This window comes from Lycium barbarum, chromosome 6 (assembly GCF_019175385.1).
Source record: "Lycium barbarum isolate Lr01 chromosome 6, ASM1917538v2, whole genome shotgun sequence".
NCBI classification, from domain to species: Eukaryota; Viridiplantae; Streptophyta; class Magnoliopsida; order Solanales; family Solanaceae; genus Lycium; species Lycium barbarum.
Window position 1 is genome coordinate 109,473,885 of NC_083342.1, and position 12,043 is coordinate 109,485,927.

The 12,043-nt window shown below is 34.3% G+C and overlaps 1 long non-coding RNA gene across 1 annotated transcript; it reads left to right on the top strand.

Annotated features, from left to right (window-relative positions):
* The first annotated feature begins 8,490 nt into the window (after positions 1–8,490).
* On the top strand, positions 8,491–11,201 carry LOC132645401 (uncharacterized). The gene is made up of 2 exons (XR_009584099.1): positions 8,491–9,171; positions 10,875–11,201. It is a non-coding gene; the product is annotated as an uncharacterized LOC132645401 (long non-coding RNA).
* The last annotated feature ends 842 nt before the right edge of the window (positions 11,202–12,043 follow it).

Here is a 12,043-nt window from a genome sequence, read left to right on the forward strand (position 1 = left end):
ACAGTTTGGGTGTTGTATAAACTTTGTGCGCTGTTGCAAGTATATTTCAGTTGGTTATGTATATTTACGTATATTACTGGTATGCCTTTATTTAAAACAGCTATGAATGTGTATGCATGAGGTATACTTCAATATACACAGTATATACACAATTTCCTGATTTGTTTTGAGTCTATATTTTATATGTTCAGCTTTATTCACTGATTAGATACTAATCCTTCTTCTTTCGTTTTATGCATGATTATCGCATACGAGTCCCTTGGACTCGTCTTCCGCATTCAATGTTGGGCCAAGGCCCAACGAAACAGCCTTTTCCTTTTCGTTCCAGCTCTATCCGCAGCATATACCCAAAAGGAAAGAAATAAAATTCTGGGCTAAGCCCAATAGCAGCAGCCATCCGCAGACCATACTAAAGAAAAAGAGCAGTTCTGGGCTGAAGCCCAGTAGCCGACGAATTACAGCAGCTCTAGAAATGGGCTGAACCCATTTAAATTATCTACTCCTTTATTCATTTTGTGCATTTAATTTATTATGCAACTAACTTTTTGTTTGTTTTGTTTTCTCAGTTTAGATAAATCCTAATGAGTTAGTAGGTTTAGTCTAGCAATGGGTAGTTAACTTAAAGAAAACCAACAGTTAATTACCTAAGATTTCTTCTTCTCTTTTGTTAAATTATTCTTAGTATCTATAATATTTATTTTCATTAGAATAATTGACTTTCAAATAGCGTGAGCACATGTTTTAAATTAAAGGACTCCATTTGTTTCTTTATTATCTTAAAATTGGAAATGTGGTGGATATGCCAAAAATGAATTCAAGTATGTTTTATAAATAACTTTCTAAGATCTGTCCAATTATGTTCATCTTTAGCCAAATGTAGTCTAAATAAGTCAATAAAAAAGAGAAAGAAACTCACTTCCTTTTGCATCCTTTTTGTAAAAAATAAATCTAGACTTCTATGTCACCATATTCATATAATATAATTTTATTCTAAGTTTAAATTTGCTAAGTCTTTTCTCAAAAGTTTCTACTTATATGAGAATCATTATACAAATCTTATTTTAAATAGCACTATTATATTTCTACTTAGAATCTTAACAACATTTGTAAATCTTTTTAAATAGCATTTAAAATCTTCTTTTATACGAATTATTATATTTTTCTCTAAATCTTATTTTAAGCAACATTCTTATATTTTCTTAAAACCTTATCAACATTTCTTAGCCCTTTTCGTAAAATTTGAAGCACTTTATTTAGCATTAATTAACCTAAGTTTGGCCGGATAACCGTAGTTAACGGATCCTAAAGGATGCCTAACCCCTTCTCTTTAGGATAATATAGAACCCTTACCTAGAATCACACTGATTAAGCAGACTATTAACGGAGGTTTAGTTAGCTTTACCTTAGTTAATAATTAGGTGTCCTAATTCACCTTAAAATCAATTAGGTGGCGACTCCTTAAAATAAGCAAAAAATAGGAATCACCAATATGTTTTACTCTAATTTAACCCGGTTAAAACGAGGTATAACACTACCGAGCCAAGGCGAAAGGAAGCCCCGGTCGTTAATAGCGATAACGGATCGGGGTCAGGTGCATCTGTCGAGGTCCTGAAAATGCTCGAAGCATTGACTAAACGAGTCGAATCCACTGAGAAAATGGTGGAAACATACAACTCTCAAATAGACCAGATCTCGGGGGCACCCCCGATCCTGAAAGGACCGGACTCAAAGAGATACAATCAAAGGCGTTTCCCTCCGAATGCGGCCCCGAAGTTGATCCCGAAAAGGTTCAAGATGCCGGATATCCCGAAATATGATGGGACGACGGACCCGCAGGATCATGTGACCTCGTATACTTGTGCCATAAAAGGCAACGATGTTGAAAAGGATGAAATCGAATCAGTATTATTAAAATAGTTCGGTGAAACACAATCCAAAGTGGCACTGACGTGGTTCGACCATCTGCCCAAGCATTCCATCACTTCTTTTGAGATACTTGCAGATGCGTTTATCAAACCCATGCCGGGGCCAAGAAGGTACAGGCAAGAAAAGCGGACATCTTCAGAATCACCCAAAGAGATAACGAGCTACTCCGAGAGTTCGTGAATAGGTTCCAAAAGGAATGAATGGAACTCCCTCTGGTACCGGAGGAGTGGGCAGCTCAAGCCTTTACTAAGGGTTTCAATCCTCGAAGCTCGACTTCCTCGTTTAAATTAAAGGAAAACTTGTTGGAATATGAGGCAGTAACTTGGGCCGATGTCCATATTAGGTACGAATCCAAGATTTAATTAGAGGATGATCAACTTGAACTTCCCCCCGGTCCGATAAACGGAAGTAAGTGTTACGGTTCGCATTTTTGCGGGCGGGGTTAGCACTCGAAAAAGCTACTTCGAACTCGTTGGTGCTCTTTCGAACTTTGTTTTAAAAGAGTCGCCACCTAATTTTTAGGAAATTAGGAAAATCAGTTTTGAAGAGTTTATTCATATACCGTGAAAAATTCTTCTTAATCCAAAGTTCTAGGTAAGGATTCTGATGATCCCCTTGGGAAGGTGTTAAGCACCCTAGTATTAAGAATCCGTACTATACGGTTGACCTTCGAATTCCAATGTGTGAGTATTTGCATGAACTGTTTATTTGATGTTTATTTTCCCGAAAAAAAGTCTGTCTTTTTGCATATCATTTTTTAAAATAATTGAATATATTCCCTTTACATATAGGGTATTTAGGCTCGGATTTATAATATCTGGATAAAATTAGCTCTTTTCATATATAAGGATAATAGTGGTTTTTTGTAAAGATAGCAAGTCTTTTAAAAGTGTAACATGAATAAATTTGTTCATGCTAGACTCATACATGGTTCGGGTTAGTCCGTTTAGTACGTTTTTAGAACACCCCTATTTAAAACTTTACTTATTTATAAATAGTTTACGCGGATTTAATTTACAAGAGTTTGATTTATATAGCCAATTGACTCATGGTTTTTTTTAAATTCGTCAAACATATTTATATCGCAGCAGTAACGTTTTAAGCATGGGCTTTAGCCCAAACTTATATCCTCTCTATTTTCTAAACAATGGTTATGGTTTGTTGTTCTCTGGCCCGAAATCTCACGTTTTTCTTCAATTACTGGGCTAAGCCCAAAACATGTTTGCACTTATCTCTTCTTCTTTTTTCTGAAAAAATTTGGTTAAGTGGAGCCTAAAAATATAATCTTTGGGTTCGGCCTTAGCCCTTAAAAACTCTATTGTTTGCCTGAATTATTTCCAGAAAAACGTGTATGTCTTGATACTTAAATACGCCACTTACGCATATGTTTTAGAAAATATTTTCCATCTGGTTTTTAGTTTAAAAGGAAAGACCTCATTTTTTGAAAGCCTATCATTTACACTTATTTTGCCCGACTGAAAAAGGACTTTAGAAAACTGAACTTATAACTAGGAAAAACGTTTTTTCCTAGTTTAAAATGCTTAAGCCTTGTCTTTAGAAAAATGGTAGCAACGCATGTTTATGAAACTACTCCTCTTTATTCCCTTACTGTTCTAGACGTTTTTATTCTTTTTGAAAAATGTTTATACCAATTTGGGTTTTTAAAAAAATCACGTTGGGGCCTAAGGTCGAACTAAACGGCATATGCACCGTTCACCTAAGATGCCTAGTCCAAACATAAATGATTCCAATAATAATGTGAGTGTTTACAATCATACAAATACAACACTTCAATTAAAAGGAGGCTGACATAATGAAATTTAAGGAGAAAGAGAGATATGTTAGGGGTGTACCAAACCCCTTAAAAGACCATTTTTACCCATAGCTGGGCCTTCATGCCATTCTCACCCATGGCTAGGCCTTCAATAATATTAGCTTCCCTTTCCCTTCTTGGACTTAACAGTTTTTTGAAAGAATATTCCTATTGGGCCTTTGGCCCAACAGGCTGGTCGGACTCTGGCCCAAATGGTCGTGCAGTAAGAGAAGGGGCAAAAGGAAAAGGAATCGAATTAGTCTATGTTTGGTGAACCTAATACTAACATAACCATACATATATATACATATACATATACATCCCATTTGATTACAAGTGCACAACTAAAGACTTGATCATACACTATTGCTTCACTGGAAACTCCAAATCATACCATACCAATGGGAAAAGGTGTCACCACCCTTATTCCCGACACCACACAAGTTTCAAGGGGTTTCATGAACCCCAGGCATGGCTGGATATCAGGGAGTGGCTAGACCTATTCCCCAAACCTCCTCAAACTCTCTGAAACCCAATGTTGCCATAGTATGCAATCTGAGTCCCAAAGTTGTGCACAAGCATCATCTTATGGGAAATGATTTAAATGCAAGCAATATAAAAAAAATAAGTTAGAAATCATGGCAAAGAGACTAAGGCAAATGTGGTAATGCAGTGATGCATATGAAAATAACACAAAAATCTTAGGATACTTAGTCAAATAAGTGATACAACAAGCCATCTTCTTTTACTCATATATATATGCTAACTGTAATTAGCCCATTCTCTGATATATACACAGTATACCTATGATATACACATGGGATGTGTATATCAAGTGTATACAATGTATATACTCCCATTCCTTTTATTAACTTGTATATATCCTGTGTATACCCATATTCTTATGTGTTGTTCAACTCTTAGACCTCAAAGATTGTTCCATTTACTTAACTGAATCCTGTCCCTTAGAATTAGTGTTCAAGGACAAAACCAAGGCTAATTAAGGTTCAAACTTTTACTCTTATACACATCAAATAAGTGATTCATCAACTTCATATGTTAACAGCCCTTATAGCAGGAAATTAGAATTGCTTAATGTGATCACAGAAGCACAATAGAAGGGTGTAGACAAAGAGGAAAATTCTATGACTTGTAATCATCCAAAACAAGACTGGAGCATCAAGAGGTCTGGATCAAACAACATCAAGTGAAACTAAGTCTGTACAACTTCATATTCTCATAAAAGACCTCAGAAAAGAACCTTTATTTTAGTACAACATCAGTAAGAGCACATTCACCATAAAATTTCATATAAGTTGTCACTTGGAGTAAAAGGGAAACAACCAACGGTGTATGTCAACAAACCTCAAAAGAAATGGCATAAAGTTCAAAACAAATTTTTACAGACTCAGACTTTCTAAACTCCTAACAGGGGCATTTATTGTCAAGGGCCTCAAACTAGCTCATTGCTTTTAAAACAAAACAAAGATCATCTTATTGAAATAACTAGTTCCCTTATTCTTAACTTCTTAAGTGCCTCTAGACCTTTAAACAAACTGATTTTCCTAGACCTTTTTATCTCCAAACCTTTGGTAAAATGATAGGATTTAACGAAAGCCAATATTATACCTTCAAGACAAGAGTGCCTCCTATGGTCTATAGGCTGATCATGATGCCCCTCATTTGGGGGGTAGATACTATGAGTCAAGTTGGGCTTGACTCCTCCCTACCCCTTAATTGAGGTATCTTGAAAAGGCCATCCGAAGCCAAGTGGCTCACACTTCCTTTAAGAGTATTCATCATGTATCAATTCCAGCCTAACAGTATTCATCTTTTAGAATACAGATACAGTACTCAATTGTTTCATCTCCATAATTCTATATATGACAAGATCTTAAAACACACCAATAGCATAGAATCAAACCTTACCAGACAGATTATAATTTGGTCCTTTTAATCCAAGTTACACTACAATACCCCACTAAAATCTAAGTGCCACAGTTCAGGTTTGAAAACAAAGGATTCTCACCAATCTTAGATTGACCAAATGTCTTTTCACTAAGTTCAGACTAAGGTTAGTACATCACCTAAATAAGTTCACACATAACATGTATAACACAAGTTTGAAGCATATTCATCATGACACAAACAAGAAAGGCAAGCATGTTAAACTTCTAAAAAAAAATGGATTCGGACCCTAGTGAGTAACTTACCTTTTTTAGTACTTAGATAATGGCAGTTTTAGCCGCCTTAATCATGATAAAATGTGACAGAATCTTACCCTTTGTTTTAACTTAGTTTTAAATAATCATGAAATCTCAGGAATTAGTCAAACCATTCTTGACCAATCCCAGAATCTCAATGAATCCCACAATCATGAGAACAAGGTTTAGAAAGATAAGGAAGCCTCAGGGTCTTGAAAGGGAAACATGATACTGTGAGGTCATCACCTCCCCATCCCTCTGCTGATTCTTACTTTCAGTAAAGAGGGATCAAAGGCCCCACTGGTCATCACCTCCAGTTCATGCCTAAGCTCACCTTTTACTCTCCCAAGGCAACCCCAGCCCCTTACCTTATTCCCATACCTAAGGACAGTCACCTTGAACTTATGGACAAGAGTAATTTGACACTGCCTTTAAACTGAATTTCATCTAGACCCCTAATTGATCACATAAGTTAACAGCTTCTAATCAACTCAGCCTAAGGTCACCACTACGTGAAGCCAATTTGAATTCCTTTAGACAGTAACATTTTTTTTTTTTAGAAAAGTTGACATTTAAATCACTAAATAAAAAACTTAAGTTCAGACTGAACATAAACCTTCAGACTCAAAACAACTCCTTTTCCAACTGATTAATCATCTTTCAAGTAGTTAAGGGCACATCAGGGTTCAAATCATCTTTTTAATCCTCTTAGACTTTTTTTGAAAATTCAAGCATAAATTAGATATAAAAAAAGGTCTGATAACATAAATGCCAAGACTGAGCTTTATTCAAATGAAACCAAACATGACACACAATCCTGCTAGCGGCATCTAGGTATTCTACTTCATTTGAAATGATTTCTACAATTTTATGGACCTTCATTAGCTCCTAATGAACCATTTAAGAACCTGTTATCTCATGAATGAACTTGAATCCCAAACCTTCATTTTTTAGACATCTATATCACATTCTAGGGTGCTGTTTTTTAAACTACCTTTAGTATATAGCATACAACTATTCCAAATTATTTGACTAATTCAGACATGCTCAAACAGCCTTGGGAAGATTCAGACCCACACAAATGCAAGCATACCCCTAACTCTAAATTCCTTAAACACACATCGAAGACTCCTATAAACATGCCTAGGTTCCTTAAGCTTTATTTCAGTTTAATCATGACCCCTTATTGGTTTATCCTAATTATAATTCATACTATATAATTAATATAGACAAAGCATGCATACCTATGAAAATAGATTGAAGAAATCAAGTTTAGCATAGTCTTATCCAAGAAAAAGCAAATGCCTCAAATGATTAAAATAGATCATCACAGAACTTTAGCTTCTACTGCATTCAAATAGGATCAGTGTTGATTTAGAAAGTCCACTAAATTACTATCAAGATTCATATAATCACAATCTTATCATATTTAAGTGTTGAACAGCCTAAATAGGAAACCTCAACATCCAATAGTGTACATGAAATCTGTTTCAACTATATCTATAGAAACAAACGATACATTATTTGAAACTCATACACTCAACAGCTATTTATTAATGTCAAACATATGCTTTGAAAAATAAAGCGAGTAACCTCCATGTTGACACCCAATTTTGTCCCGCCTTTCTTCCAAAATATTTATATGCGCTTCTAATATTTTTGATAACTTAAGAAATAGTTATTATACTTTACTACAATTATTAGCTTTATTAATATCATCGTTTTCATTATTCTAATATAGCCATTAGCCATTATCGTTTTTATTACCGTTATTACTATTACTATTATCATTATCATTATTATTATTATTATCATTATTATTATTATTATTATCATTATCGTTATTATTATTATTATTATCATTATTATTATTACCATTATTATTATGATCATTATGATTATTATCATTATTATTATTATTATTATTATTATTATTAATTTTGATTGTTACAAATCAGTCTTCTCATGGCTGATGGCATTTATGAGTATGTTCAGATATGCAATCGTGAATGAACAAAGGCTTAAAATATCCAGCAATCAGTCATCACCTGGAAGATGATTTCTCCACACCACCAGAAAATATATTTGTCAAGTGTATCTTCACCTAGCGGCAGTCTTGATATTACTACTACTACTACTCTTGCAATCGTCATGATCGCTTTTAACATCTTACACATCGCACTCCTTTTATACAATTATACAATAGCATTCACTTACTTTTAAAACTTTATAAATATCATCGCACAACAATTACGATATCATAGAGTTAGCACACAGAGTGCCTTTCATCTTAATTCAGGAGCTCAAATAAATATAAGGAAGAACGCATCTTAAATCCGAGATAGAAGATTTCATGTAACCCAATTAAAAAAAAAACTGATCATTGACTGGACCATTTAAAAGCCCAAGACAACAACCCCCAAACGGCCATCAACCCATGAATGTTTTTCAGAGCAGCCCATTGTCACCAGCCCACTACCCATTTCAATGACCCGGCCCAACGAAAAATGATACACATTCAACCTCCCAAACCTAATCGTTAATTCAGCCGTCCCTTCCTTTCTCCCCTCCTCCATTTTTGGTTAGGTCTGACCTTTCTTTAGCCATAGACAGAGGTCGTCCATTCCATTTCGGTGCAAATTTTGGCTGGTTTCGCAACCAGACGAACCCTAAGTCTACAATTTATCAACGTCGTTGTCCCCTTTCGACCTCTATGCACACGCAAACCATTTTCGGATAAAAATACAGCAAGTTTTCTACATCATCAACATTTGTTCCTCCATTTTTGGCAAAGCTTTTCTGGTTTTTATTTGTTTGCCTTAAGCCTGAACGGTAATCTCTGATTTTCAAATTTATTTTGAGGTTTCCCTCCTTTGCCAACGAAAAGATTCGAATCTTTTCAAAAATATGCGGATTTGAAATTAAATTGAACGAATTTCACTTTGTGAAGAGGTCGGATATCACTCTAGGAACCCTAATCTGGACCTATAAAAAAGACGAGTTTTGGAACCAAAAGGGGGCTTTCTTTTGGCCGCCTCTATTCCTCCAAAAATATTAATCTTCCTCAGTTCCAATACCCTTTAGTTTTTTTACTCGAAATCCTAAGTTATACTAATCACTCTTTCGCCTCTACCATCGCTTCGAATCTGAGCGTATTCAAGCTCGGAGTTGATAGTGTTCGAGAGTAGATTTAATACCCCGCACCCCTGTTCGCTGCACCCGAAAAAGGTCAGTAATCCTCAATCTCTTTCCTTCTAATTTCAGTCTTTAATTTTTTTTGACTATTCTGTGATTATTGTGTTTAACGGGTGATTAGTGTTGGTTAATGAGTGATTATCATGTTTATGGCTTATTCGTCTAATATGGATGTAGGTTAGTTTGTAATCATATAATGTTGGTCCTGTTAGCTAAAAATAAAAGTCTCGTGCACTGATTGGGAAAGTTGTTGGTTTAACTTAGCATAGTTTCCTTAGATTTTAATTAATAAAGATCAGTCGTGAACCATCTGCTTCAGGCAAGTGTATGTATTTTAGATGGTCAGCTAGTCTTATGAACTGATTAATCTCTTTCTTTCAAAACCTGTGAAGTGTGAAATGGTCAATATGATTCAAGTTTAAGGTGTTTCTGTCTAAATAGTTTGAGTGACCAGTTCAGTCATTTTTTCTTGGGAGTATTCCTCTTTTTTTTTTTAACACAAATTTTTGTCCTAAAGATTTGTCAAACCTGCATGTTGTGTGTATCTTAGCATGAATATTTTCTGCAAGAAATCAAGAATTTTTTCTGCCTTTTCTCTTCACAATTCCACTTTCTTTAAAAACCAGTATGAGATTAAGAGATTTTTCTTTATAACAGTTCTTGAAATCTAAGCTTGTATGATTTAAAATCAGCATTGGATTATCATGTATACATAACTAAAGTTTGAGCTTCAGTTGTTTTGTTAGTGCTGAGGTATCAAATCTACCTTAAGGGTTTTAATTTCAACACCATAGTGGTTCGTTTCCTTTTTTTGTCCACTAATATGAAACTTGTTTTAGCCTAACTGGAAAGTATGCTAAGGATAGAATATCAATCTAACCTATACCTTAAGTGCTTATTAGTTTTTCCCCATTATGGACAATTTGAGTTAAATTTGATGTGAAATTGAAAACAAAATTCCAGACCTAGCATAGTTCCAGAACATGACTTTGAAAAAATGATTTTTGGATATATCAGTTTCTATGTGTTGGTTCTTTTTTATGTTGCTTGTATGCAAGCATTCTTTGAGACATAATTAGCCTTTTCTCCATTTACATTATAATCTAAGTATGCTCTTAGAGATGTTGAGGTGACTTGATATGAAACATGCTATTTAGATAAGTGAGCCTAGCGAGATATTTAGAACAAGTTGTTTTGTGGTGCGTGTAAGCATTTCTTGGTCTGGCTGTCTTTAAACCAATCCTAGAATAGGAATGTTTTAACTAAGTCATTCCTTTTAAGCTATTTGATGAAGTTGAGGAGGTTCATTCTCTTGTTTTGATGTTTAACCTTGTTTTCATTCCCTTGTTTTTACTTATAATAGGCACTGGAATCACACTTAATACATTGAATTACATTTTTTTTTTCCTTATTGTAGTAATGAAATCAATCTAATATCTAAGGATGCATTTCCTTATTGTGCTGACTCGAAATGTTTCCTTTGTCATGTTACTATAATCATATTGTATTTCTTTCTTTGTGAAATATAGAAGACTAAGAATTATGCAGATGAATTTCTAACAATAATGGGCAGAGCATGGGTTAATAGATAGATAAATTAATCAGTGTAGTAGATTGTTATTTGAAAGTTTATCAGTACTAAATTGAACATCTTGTTTGACTCTTTCTTATTAAAATTTTTTATGCTAATCTTTATCTTTTTTTTTTTTTTGCATGTACACTTTGGGAGCAAATAGAGTCATAAATCGGGACTCTCTCCAAAACGGAGTTTCAAAATGAAACCGGCGCTATTACTATACCGTGCATGGAGTCAACACATTTCATATTCTTTAACCTCAACCCACAACAAGAAAACAATCGAATTCGCTTGAAGCCCGCCTATGCCAATTTTCGTTTTCTCTTTTGGCTCTCTGCTCTGTTTGTTACTATTTTATTTGTGTGTGTGTTTTGAATGATTGCTTTTGATGCTTATTTGAATTGCTTGGTACCTGGTATAATGGGTTTAAGATCAGCATATGGCTAACTTTTAATCTTTAATTAAATCAATTGAGTATGCTAAAGAATTAAGTCAGATTTCCAAAATTATTCACCTAGTTCAAGTTGTCCTAACGTCACTTTATAAACCTTTGGTTTAAGTGCTCTATCTAATTCTCTAAGAAACATTAAATGACCATTTCCAGTAGTAGTTATAGATGAATCTTTCCCTATTTTAATTTAAATCCTTACTTTCCAAACAAGGCCCAATTTTTTAATAAAGGAGAATAGTTGTATTTTTTTTAAAAAGCTACTTTTCACACAACAGTAGTGAGCCAACTTGTTTTATTGCCTTCCTTATCTTACTTAGAGCCCGTTTGGATTGGCTTATAAGTTGGCTTATAAGTTGTTTTCAGCTTTTTTGAGTGTTTGACTGGCCAGCTTAAAGTCATTTTATGCTTAAAATAACCTCAAAAAAATAATTGAACCCATTTGACTTAGTTTATCTAAAGCAGCTTATAAGCTGAAAACAGCTTATAAGCCAAAAAAAATAAGTTGGACTACCCCAACTTATTTTTTTCAGCTTATAAGCTGCAAACAGCTTTAAGCTGTAAGCCAATCCAAACGGGCTCTTAGTCACTTAATAAATTTAAGTAGTTTAAGTCAATTGGCACTTAGTCATGAGTTTAATTTTAGTGCAAAGGTAGTCTAAAATCAACCTTTCCATTTTTTTACTAATTAACTTAAGTTTGGCCGGTTAATCGTAGTTAACGAATCTTAAAGGGTGCTTAACCCCTTCCCTTTACGATAATCAAGAACCCTTAACTAGAATCATTAAGCTAAGTAGACTATTAATCGGAGTTAACTTTTTTAGCGTTTCTTAGTAAAATAGGTGTCCTAATTCACCGTAAAAAATAATTAGGTGGCGACT